The sequence below is a fragment of the Neltuma alba genome, unplaced genomic scaffold (genome assembly GCF_004799145.2).
Source record: "Neltuma alba isolate B1F8T4 unplaced genomic scaffold, ASM479914v2 tig00013026_pilon, whole genome shotgun sequence".
NCBI classification, from domain to species: Eukaryota; Viridiplantae; Streptophyta; class Magnoliopsida; order Fabales; family Fabaceae; genus Neltuma; species Neltuma alba.
The window spans coordinates 91385-102621 of NW_021637373.1; positions in this window are offsets into that span (position 1 = coordinate 91385).

An 11237-nucleotide genomic window follows, 5' to 3' on the forward strand; every position below is an offset into this window, starting at 1 on the left:
ATATTAGGGCTGTACATGAGCTCGTCCCAGGTGGCCCATCTCCATTTTATTTTTATTTTAGTATATTTTATATGACTATGTGATCATATTTGAACATTGCCGGACTCAGTTGGGTTTAACTCTCCCAAATGTATTTGATATATTCACACAGACTCGAACTTAATACTACCTCCAATCTTTAATATAAGACCTCGTTTAATTTTTATTTTGGTCCTAAATATAAGATCTAATTCTACTTTGTCTCTTATATTTATATAATTTTTTTCAAGATAATCCTTCTAATCATTGTAGTTTTAGCCAACACACTTGATTAGTAGGAATATTTTAGGAAAGACAATACATATTTATTACAAATAACTAACTTAACTTATTTCCTTAATCTCCTCAAATTAGTCAACTAGCTCTTATAATTAGGACCGGAGGTAATAATTCGAGCTTAAGTGATCAAAATTCCTTTAGTTAGAATCAACCCACAGTTGATCTTATTTTGTTATATGTATGTATAAATAAAACTTTCTTTATACCTTTTAATTAACTTCTCTCATCTCTGCATGTCATTTGCTTATAGCCGCCTTTGTTCTTTGCCCTATTGCTTGATCTTGTGCCTAAGCTACTCCTCCTCCATGGCTTATCCTCTGTGAGTTCAAAATTAACATATATAATATATTATCTTTGGTCTTAAATATAAGATCTAGTTTGTAGTGCAAATTATATTAAAAACTAGTTCTTATGTTTAGGACTGGATGTGGTATAATTTTAAAATCCATTACATATGGCCCACCTATTTATCTATTGATTTCTCTTTTATAAAAAAAATCTAGTGATGTTATTTGACCAATTCTATCCATGCTTTCCAACCTTGGCAAATAATATTTTATCTCCAAACAAACAAAGAAGAAAAAGCAAAAAGGCAGCTTCATGATTGATTCAGATTCCAGATATAATGGCCATGGCCATACTGTCCACAACCAGAGCAGTCCCTACATAAGAAGTTTCACAGAACAAGCTGAAGCAGCCATCAAAAGTCGGTCACAACCTTAAGGATTAGGAATTAATTAAATTAATGCTGATACTTCTTCACCAGACTGGCATAGAAATAAGTTGATGAGAGAGCCTTCACCAGCACGTACGTATAGGATGTTGAATTATCCCACCAAATATATTTAAGAAAACAACTAGTAATTAACTTGGAACTTACGCAACACTTTGCTTCATTCATCATATTGCAATTTGTTTTATTATAAATTTACTATTTTTCATCTTGTAATGTTCCTATACTTTCAGATATCTAGCTCTTACTTAAGGATCAGAGGAAGTAATTTCTAATTTTATTCCATTCTTTTAATTAATAACAAAGTTAAAGACATTCTGATGTTTTCATAAGTTCATTCATTTACTGCTATAACAAGAAGTCAGACTTCTCTTATGATCTTTTAGTCCTATTCTTTCACAGGCCTGGCCTATTTATATGTACATCTGGAAGAGGCATGATTATTTGATCTGGAAACAACCAGAATTCCGAAACAACAAACATATAATAATAAACTCTCTGTCCTCAAGCATTTAAACTGATGGACTAAGTGAGATTCTAAGCAGAATGAGATTAACAATGGAGCAGTACGGAAGACTTGTAGCAGAATAAGTGTACTGCATTCATAAACTCCTCAGTTATGCCATGTGAGAACAAGTCATTTACTGTGAGAAGTAATGTGATTGAATCCATGGAAAGTTATGTATCAGACTCAAAAGTAGGGTCAATAATAGATATTTTCAGACAAAAGCCCACATGATCAGAATCACATTCAATGCAGCTGTAACATGGCATCATGCATTATGAAAAAGAAATGGAACAGAGCAGCAAAACATTTCAGACTGAACTGGAATTTATGTTAGATTTTGGAGCATTCTGGGCAAACACATAGCTCACTAAAGCAACTTGACATATATGATAAGATTAAATTTCAAGAGCCATGTCACTGGAGATAGAACATAGACAGCACTGGATTCCGAAACTTCAACTGCATTAGTATTATACATGAATACATGAGAAAAACATATGCTTTTTTACGCAAATGTTGGGATAATGGGAACTGCAGAAAAAAAATCAATACTTTTTTGTATGTTTATAGTTCACTCTGGCATTCTGAACTTTTCCTTTTGCCCAACCAACATTTCAGATAATCTTCCTTTCAAAATTGATTATCAGCTAAGAAGACTGGACACTAAAGGATGAGATTGATATGATATGGACACCCGACACCATAAAATATATTACATTCTGGTGTACTTTGAAATGCCTGTCATATCAAATACGAGGATTTTGTTTAAAACATCAGGTTTACATTCTTTTTACAGGAATGAATCCAGCATATGAAGAGAAACTAAGAAAAGAGTACGGGTAAGATTTTTGTTATTCTTTTTCGCTCTATTTTTGCAAAAGAAAAAAAATGAGTTGGCTAAGTGTGTGTCAGTGATGATATAGGCAGCATGCCATGTGAGATCAAGCTCAAATCTTGAGGAAAACACGTGTTTTGTCAGACTTCATAGCATGAAACCAGTGTAACCCATCTGGGAAAGGGTGGTAATGGATCTAACAGGACAAACATAAACTCATCAATTACCATCACCTGCTCAAATCAAAGATAACAAACAAGTATACCAATGCTCGGTAATTTTATTCATAGAATCTGGATAGTGAGATCTCAAATCTCAAATCACTATGAACGAGTGATGGATTTGCGTTGCTGAAACAAATTAATAACCATGGTTTTTATTTGGTATTCCAGTCTAAGCTGGGGAAGAGATTCGTAAGGCACGCTATAAGAAAAGCAAACCCTGGTTTATCAGATTCAGAGTATTTTCTGCAGTCTTGCTTTTTACTCAAACTAAACTAAGAAAAATAAGTTATTAAAGGAAATGAGACACTCTACTTTTAGCTCAACTAAACTGATTTCATTCAAACAAGATCAGGTAATTTACATTGATCATAGATTGACGGCAGTATGAATTAAAAGACCCAAAATTTTACACTCAAATCAGTTAATTGACGGCCAAATCCAATTCGCCAAAACGGTAAAAACAAAGGGGCAACTTCAGTATTTCATTTTCATATACTCCCAGATTGCCCTTTTCACCATCATCTTGAAGGACTCTGTTTTCCTTTCCCCTGTCTTCAATAATTGTTAAATTCAACCTCATAGTACAGAACCCCATTCGCATGAGCCCTCCATTAAGGAGATATTCTTCTTCTTCTTCTTCTTTCACTCTCATCCTGAGAAGCAATTTGATAGGACAAGATATATAGGTGTTCATACACAATCAAAACTATATCATGTCCCACATATGATGCTTCGAGAATCTTCGTCCCCTTGCAATTCCTCTTCCCGGCAATCAACCAATTGAGCGAATCAAGATCCACGGTAGTTGAAATAACCAAATTGACCGAGAAATAAAACCCTTCCAATTGTGCGCAGCTGAAACGCTATCCAAAGGCAACTCTAATCGGAAATTGCATGGTCATGCCAGCAAAGGAGCATGGTGATACAGCGGCCGAGGATGTAGAAGCGAGTCTTCTGCTGCTTGGCCACCAGAAAACACCTCTTACGGAGGCTACGACGGGATTCCCGGTCTGAAGGACGGCGAGAGAACTGGGGTTTTGGAGTGAACTGAGAGACAGCCATGGCCACACGCGAGAGAGAGAGAGAGAGAAGGAATGAGAGGATGAGAGAGGAATAGCGGGATCAGATCAGATGTGAGCCCCAACGGGGGGAGGCAAGCGTGGGCGCGTATTTATAGAAGCGTCGGATGTTCTGTGGGTCCCACTTGCTCATTTTACCTAAAGACTAAAGTCCATTCATAAATTTGTTGATTCAGAAAATATTTATAATTAATAAAATTTTAAAAACTGGTAGTAGTAATAGTATTAATTTTCTTCTGGAAAGTATAGTTTAAAATCATGTTGATAATAATTTTCTTAAAAATTAAAAATAATTTTTCTCTGTAATAAAAAATTAAAATGCTTAAAAATCTCACAGTGAATTGTTGCTCTAATCACTAGGATTTTAATTAAAATAATTATGATCATAAAGTTTTCCATTATAATTTATAATAACTTTTTGTACCAGCCAATTAGAATTTTAAAAAGTTTGGGGCATCCAGATGTAGTATTTGCTTTTAAATTAGGTGCACGAATTTAATTATCTGCGCCGTGTGGTCCCTCTTGCTTACGCAAAGGCCAATTCATGCAATGTGTAGGTCCTTGGCTTATTTGCCGTCATAGGCTCATAGGTATAGCTTCTCCCAGCCTTCCTACCCTGACATGCAAAACGTGTGCTTTTTTTTTCCCCAAAAAAATCTCTCTTCTAAATTTTTTTGGTCCAAAAAATCAGGTGTGCTACATCTGATTTATGTTCAAAAAGTATTTATAAAAATATTTACATATCGCTTATTAATAAAGTCCTCATATTAATATTAAGATTCAAACTTTTGACCTTATAAGTTATAAACCGACTCTTACTGATAAGATTTATTCTTATTAGTTTCTCTTTTAAGTTTATATGTGATGTGTGGATATAAGTTTTTTTTTTTGCCCATTAATATACGTGAATGTATCAATATAAATATTAATTTATATGTTTCTCGGAAACAATATATAAGAAATATAATATTTTGATCAAACAAAATATAAGATAAATAATATAATTTTAGTAAAAGTATAACTTTAGTTAAACACCTCATATTTTGGTTTGATTTTCTAATTTTATAAAGTGTCTTTTAGTCTTTTAATCGTAATGATGTTGTTAACAAAATTTTTAGACATTGATATATTCAATTTAATTTTAAAAAACTAACAGTGATTAGTGTAAAACAAGTCATATTTGAGATTAATGAAGGGACCAAAGTAAAACATTTCATAAAATTAGAGGATTTAGTATATACTTTAATATAGTACCCTAAAATGTTATAAAATTATATTTATTAACATCAAAATCTTGATGAAATATATTTAAAAAAATTTTAAAATGAAAAATCACATGAACATAACAAATTGTACTACCTCCGATCCTTAATATAAGATCTTGTTTGACTTTTATTTTGATCCTAAATATAAGACTCTAATCCATTTTGTCTTTCATATTTAAGCATTTTTTTCCAAGATAGTCCTTCTAACAATGATAACTCTAGCCAGTACATTTGATTGACAAGGATATTTTAGGAAAAATAACACCTATTTATTATAAATAACTAACTTAACTTCTTTCATTAATCTCTTCAAATTAGTTAACTAGCTCTTATAATTAGGATCGGAAGTAGTATTAATCATTGTTTGTGAAATAAAAAAAATCATATAAATTCAATATCACATAATATCATGAAAATAAAATTGAAAATATCATCATTAATCCCCCGAAACATGTCAAAATATATTATTAGTTCACTGAAAAATTTTGATCAGTTGTTTGAATGCATATTCCTTAATTTAATTTCAGTTGAAATAAATTTATATATATTATTTATTTAGAAAATAGTTTTTCTCACGAATCTGTTCACCAAATGCGAAGTAGATTTTGTTGATTTAAAGAGAACTGAATTAACGTCAAATAATGTAAAAGCAAAGTCAAATCAAACAAGGTTGTTGAAACTTGAAAGGGTGCCTGGATGCGCAAAGAAGCTTCGCTTTTGAATGGTGTCAAATCAAACAAATTCAAAATTTCAAATAGTAAACTTAAGCAGCAAATCTGAGCCGTTGATATTTAATCTAACAACCCAAGTTTATTATATAATATATTTTTGACTTGAATAATTTTTTTAATTTAAAAGATACAATAGAGTAAAAATAATAATATTTAAAAAGGTAAACCTGCATTATTTTTATACAATGTTCATGCTAATTTTGGTCTTTTTATTTTTTTATTTTAAAAACTCTTTTCTTATGAAAATGTATCACAGTTCAAAGTAAATTATGACATAAGTAACTAAGGGGGTGTTTGGATGAAAATCAAATCATGGTTTTAAAAATAATTTTACTATATACGAAGTAAATATGTAGAGAAATTTATCTCGATTTGCGAAAAATGCTTTTCAAAAGCACTTTTATGTGATGCTACACACCCCCTAAACTTATTTTTAAATTTGATCAAGATAATGTATAATACATATGTATAAAGTCACATGATTTTAAAATTAAAAAGACATAGTTGCCACAAAATTTAAAAAAGTATGTCGGCCCAAGCAAAATCTCCCAAATTGTAGAATAACATTTTGAAGAATAAATGTATGAAGTTGCCAGGCAAAGAAATAATAATTTAATTTCAAGTAGTAAAAATGTAAAATAAAAAAAAAACAGAGAGAATGAAAGCAGACAAAATCACAAAATAGAAGTTGAAGTGAAATTTGCTTGGGCCGTGACTAGCACTGGGAAAACGGGCCGGCCCGGCCCTCCAGGGCCGGCCCGTCACGGGCTCGGGCTTAAACGGGCCGGCCCGTTTAAGCCTGAGTTCAAAAAATGAAGCCTTTTCCCAAGCCCGGCCCGTGAGATAACGGGCTCGGGCTGGCCCGCGGGCTTTTAACCCGTTTAACTAAAATGTATTTTTATTATTTTTCTTTGCCTATTTTATCGAAATAATAAAATGAAACAACAAAATTACTAATAAAAGATATAAATAAAAATAAAAATAAGTCACAAACATAAATATCATTATGTTAAAACATCTATCACAGTGTAATAAAGTCTATTGAATGAACAAACTAAATAGAGGACAGACATAAACAACTAAATAAACACTAAGTTCAGTAAATAATTACAATATGGATGATCTTGTTTAATTATAAATAATTAACAAAAAAGTTTAACTAACAAACATAGTATATATAAAAAATAATTGTTTGTCCTACTGACAAAAAGAAAAGAGTTCATCATCCATAGTTCTAAATTTGTTTCTAACTATAAAAATGATATAGATTTTTATTTTAATTCAAAAGATTCTTTAATCAATTCTATTTCAAGTATAAAAAATATGAAAGAATGATAAATAAAGATTGTAAAATAACACATACAGTATTTTAATAGGTTTTGACAACTTATAAATAATAACACATTTTTGTTAATATACTTAGAATTATGGTGATTTCTTTTTTTGTGAATGCCATTGTGTAAGCAGTGGGGGTAAATAAAACTAAGAGTATATTATGTGTAAAATGTTAGGGTTTTCCTTTTTAAGTTAAGAAAAAAATATAAAAATTAAAAAAAAATTATTGGCGGGCTTAAACGGGCCGGCCCGTGGCCCTACAGGGCTGGCCCGTTTATTTTTCGGCCCTACAGGGCTGGCCCTTTTAAGCCCGACTTCCCTTTCAAGACTCCAAAATACAAGCCCGGCCCGCGACTTAAACGGGCTTAAACGGGCCGGCCCGACGGGCTCGGCCCGTTTTCCCGGCTCTAGCCGTGACATGCATAGAAAAAAAAAATGTGGTCAACAAAGTGGGTTAGTCAAAAAGTCAGTGGAAAGATGACAAGGACACTACATGGAAAGGCGCCGTGTATGTTATCAATTCTTTTGTCGGCTTTATTCTTTTGTCCATATTCAATTTTGAATTTTTTTAGCCTCATGCATATCTATGCATGCCAGGTGATTTATTATCTAATGCTATCTGGAATGTTTAGTATAAAAATTAATTAATTAATTTAATTAGATTAAAAAAATTTGTTAAGTTAATTATTCATAATAACTATGTATTATTTTTCTTAAAATATCTTTGTTAATCGTATTTATTAGCTAAAATTATCATTTAATACATGTGTAATTATTATAATAACTACTTTAAAAAAATACAAACATAAGAAACAAAGTGACATCAGATCTTGTATTTAGAACTTAATCAGATGTTAAACTAACTCTTATTTTAAAAATTGAAACTAGTAATTAGAGTTTGCAAAATAGGCTAGTTGATTTAAATTTGTTTAAACTGAAAATCGGGTTTAAAAAAATAGAATTTCAGAATAAATGATTTTTTTAAAACCTAACCTTTTAGGTTTGCCCTAAGAACCTGCACTTTTGGAGCCGGCTTAGTTTGGTTTGTCAACTCAATTAATAATTTGGTGGTGATAGTTAAATTAGGTAAGAATTACCTTTTAAAATATGTATGATAAGTTACTACCTCATATCTTTAGCATAAAAGTTAGTTGAGAAATTATATTTACTTTTAAATATAAAATCTTAATTCATTTTATCTCCTGTCTTTCCAAAAAATCCCTCTTGATAATAAAGAGTTCCACCAAAGGGTATTCCAAAATTATTATCTCTTGTATTTTATAAATTTGTAACTTATACTGCTACTTTTTCAGTCCTTAATATAAGACATATTCAAATAATTTAGTTATATTAAAAAAGTTAGGTAAGTTAGTTAATTATAAGAAATATGATATGTTTTTCTTAAAATACTATATTTATTTTTATTAATATGCCCTCTCTCTTATTTGATTATAGTTGATGGAGTATCTATAAAGGTGATTTAAAAAAATAATAAATATAAAAAATAAGTATTACATTTTTGAACTAAAATCAATTCAATAATTAGATGCTATGTTAAGAACAGGAGGAGTATTAAATTCGTGATTTGTTGTAAATTTTATGATTTATGTTAACGCTGTGTTGGATAAACTTATTGTAAAGTTTATTTCCATAATACACTCTATTTTGATTTTTGGGAAAAACATTGGTTTAAAGTACTGGATTGGTTTAAGTTTGTCATCAAATTTTATTATTCTTCACTGATTTTTTTTAAAAGTCAACTTATTTAATAAAACAATACAAAGAAAACCACCAACTGATTCTGATTTAAGATCAGATTAGGGGGTAGAAGTCTAGGAAGAGAAACAAAGTAAAACAGACTAACATAGGGCCTGTTTGTTTGAGCAATTGGGAGGATAAAAGTAGTTTATAGAGATCAAAAGTCTGATTGAGTTATATTATCATATTTAGCATCACTTTTGGTTAGAAATCATTTTGTCTCAAAAAGCCACTTAAGTCATAAGCTAATTTTTATGGCTTATGGCTTATCTTACTTGTCCAAAAGTAACTTTTCAAAATCAAAAGACATTTTTACCTCTATATTTATGTTGTTTTATACTTCTCTCTATATGTTTCTTATGCTTTCAATCAATTTTTACTTATTTATTTTTAATCCTCTTTTAAATTAAAAATATTTTTTATGGTTTCTCTAAAGTTTTAAAATTCAATTCACTCATTAACTTTCACTTTTTCATATTAAATTCATTTAAATTCATTTTATTATGTAAAATTATTTTTTAATCATGTTTCATTATTTATTAAAACTCATACCCATTTGGTAATTTACAAACAAACTTACTTTTACTCAAATATAATCCAAACAACCTTTTATCAATCTTACTTTTACAAACTAACTCTTTTAAACTCCAATTCAAACATAATTCACTTTATCTAATTTAACTTTTGCGTGATCTTACTTTTTTAAAAGTCAAATCAGAAATAAACTTTTTTTTTCACCGCCAATCCAAACGAACTGATAGACACTACCCTTACAAAATATTACTGTTCACTGAATAATGTCTGATTGATTTCTAACGTCAACAAAATTAAAAGATAATTGGCTTATTAATTCATAATATGACCTTTTCAATAATATTTACTTGCTTTTCTCAATAAAATTTATGATCACAATTAATTTAAAACATAAGTAAAAATAACGAAAGAGAAAAAAACTAATTGCCATTAGTCTTAATAGAAAGACTTTACTACTTAAGCACAAATCTCAAGTTTGAATCCGTATGAACATAAGAAACGGCTTTAAAAGAAGCCTGACAATGCTCCATATAATCAGGTAGTGATAACCAAAAAAAAAAATATTTTTCTATATAACTTTGAAAAAAAACTAATATTTAAATAAAAAAGAATTAATTTATACTGAAGCACAAATCTCACAGACTACTTCTTTCAACTCAAAATAACTTCATTTTAGGTTTAATAAGAAAAAAAATATAAAATCTAATTCAATCTAATTTATCCAAATCTTCTAACCAAATCAATCAGAGCACAATATCTAATGGGGACTAGGTTTGGCTTCATGAAAAGATCATCCAAGATTTAAAATTTTTCAGAAAAAAAGTTCTCACAGTTAATGTTGCACAGTATCTTAAACAAGCGACCGACTAATAAAGCCGACTCGAGGGTGACACGGGCTGAGAGACAAAGTGACACGCACGTAGCCCCCATACAGCGTACGCTGGTCCCCACCGCCGCGGATTTTAGCTTATATTTGCCGCGACTTGATCATGCCACGTGGCATTTGTTGTCCTTATTATTTTTATTAATTGAAACAAAACAAAATCAAAACATGTGCAAATATTAAATGATTATAATTCGTGGGGCTTAGGTTGGTTACTCGGCGGCCCATCTCTTTCACGGCCGACGTGGAAATTGTGATAAGATTGAGTTATCTTCTGCCGACTTTCTCCCCATATCCTCATATTCTTCATGCTTTCGTATCCGTGTGCGGGCGCGTTCCCAACTATGACGTGCCATTATTATAGTGATAGTCAATATCAATGTAGTCATTTACTAACATGGTTGGTTTGGAGATTTATTTATTCAGTGTCATTATTTATTTTTATTCACATTTCTATTATTGATCTATTAGTTGTCTCATAGCAATGCTACTTACTAGAGGTGTACAAAAACCCAGTGGTCTGGTCCAGTCCAATCCAGTCCGAAATGGTCGGGTCCAATCCAGTCCAGTCTAAATAAACTATATAGTGAAATTAAACAAGACTAGCTAGTCAGGCTGGACAGGGTTTCAGACCAAGTAATCAGACCACCTAGACTGGTCCAGTCCAGTCGAGGTGATTTTTTTTATTTTTTAATAATTTGTAATTTAGATGTTATCTTTATTTTTTAAAAATATTTTTAAAATTTTTTATGTATTTATAATGAAGTCTTAATATTTTAGGATGAGTTTACATGATTATAGGTGTTTTTTATTGTCTTAAATTGTATTTATGATGTTGAAATTTTACTTCCCATAAAGGAAAAAAAAAAACAAGAAAATTAGAAACCTAGACTATTTGGACTAGTTCACCAGTCTGGTAGACCAAGTCTAATCCAATACGATCTCGGGTCACCACTAGATTGAATCAGACCATAGACTACAAAACCCAATCCAACCAAAAATCAGACCAAACTTCGAGTTGGGCTCTGGTCTAG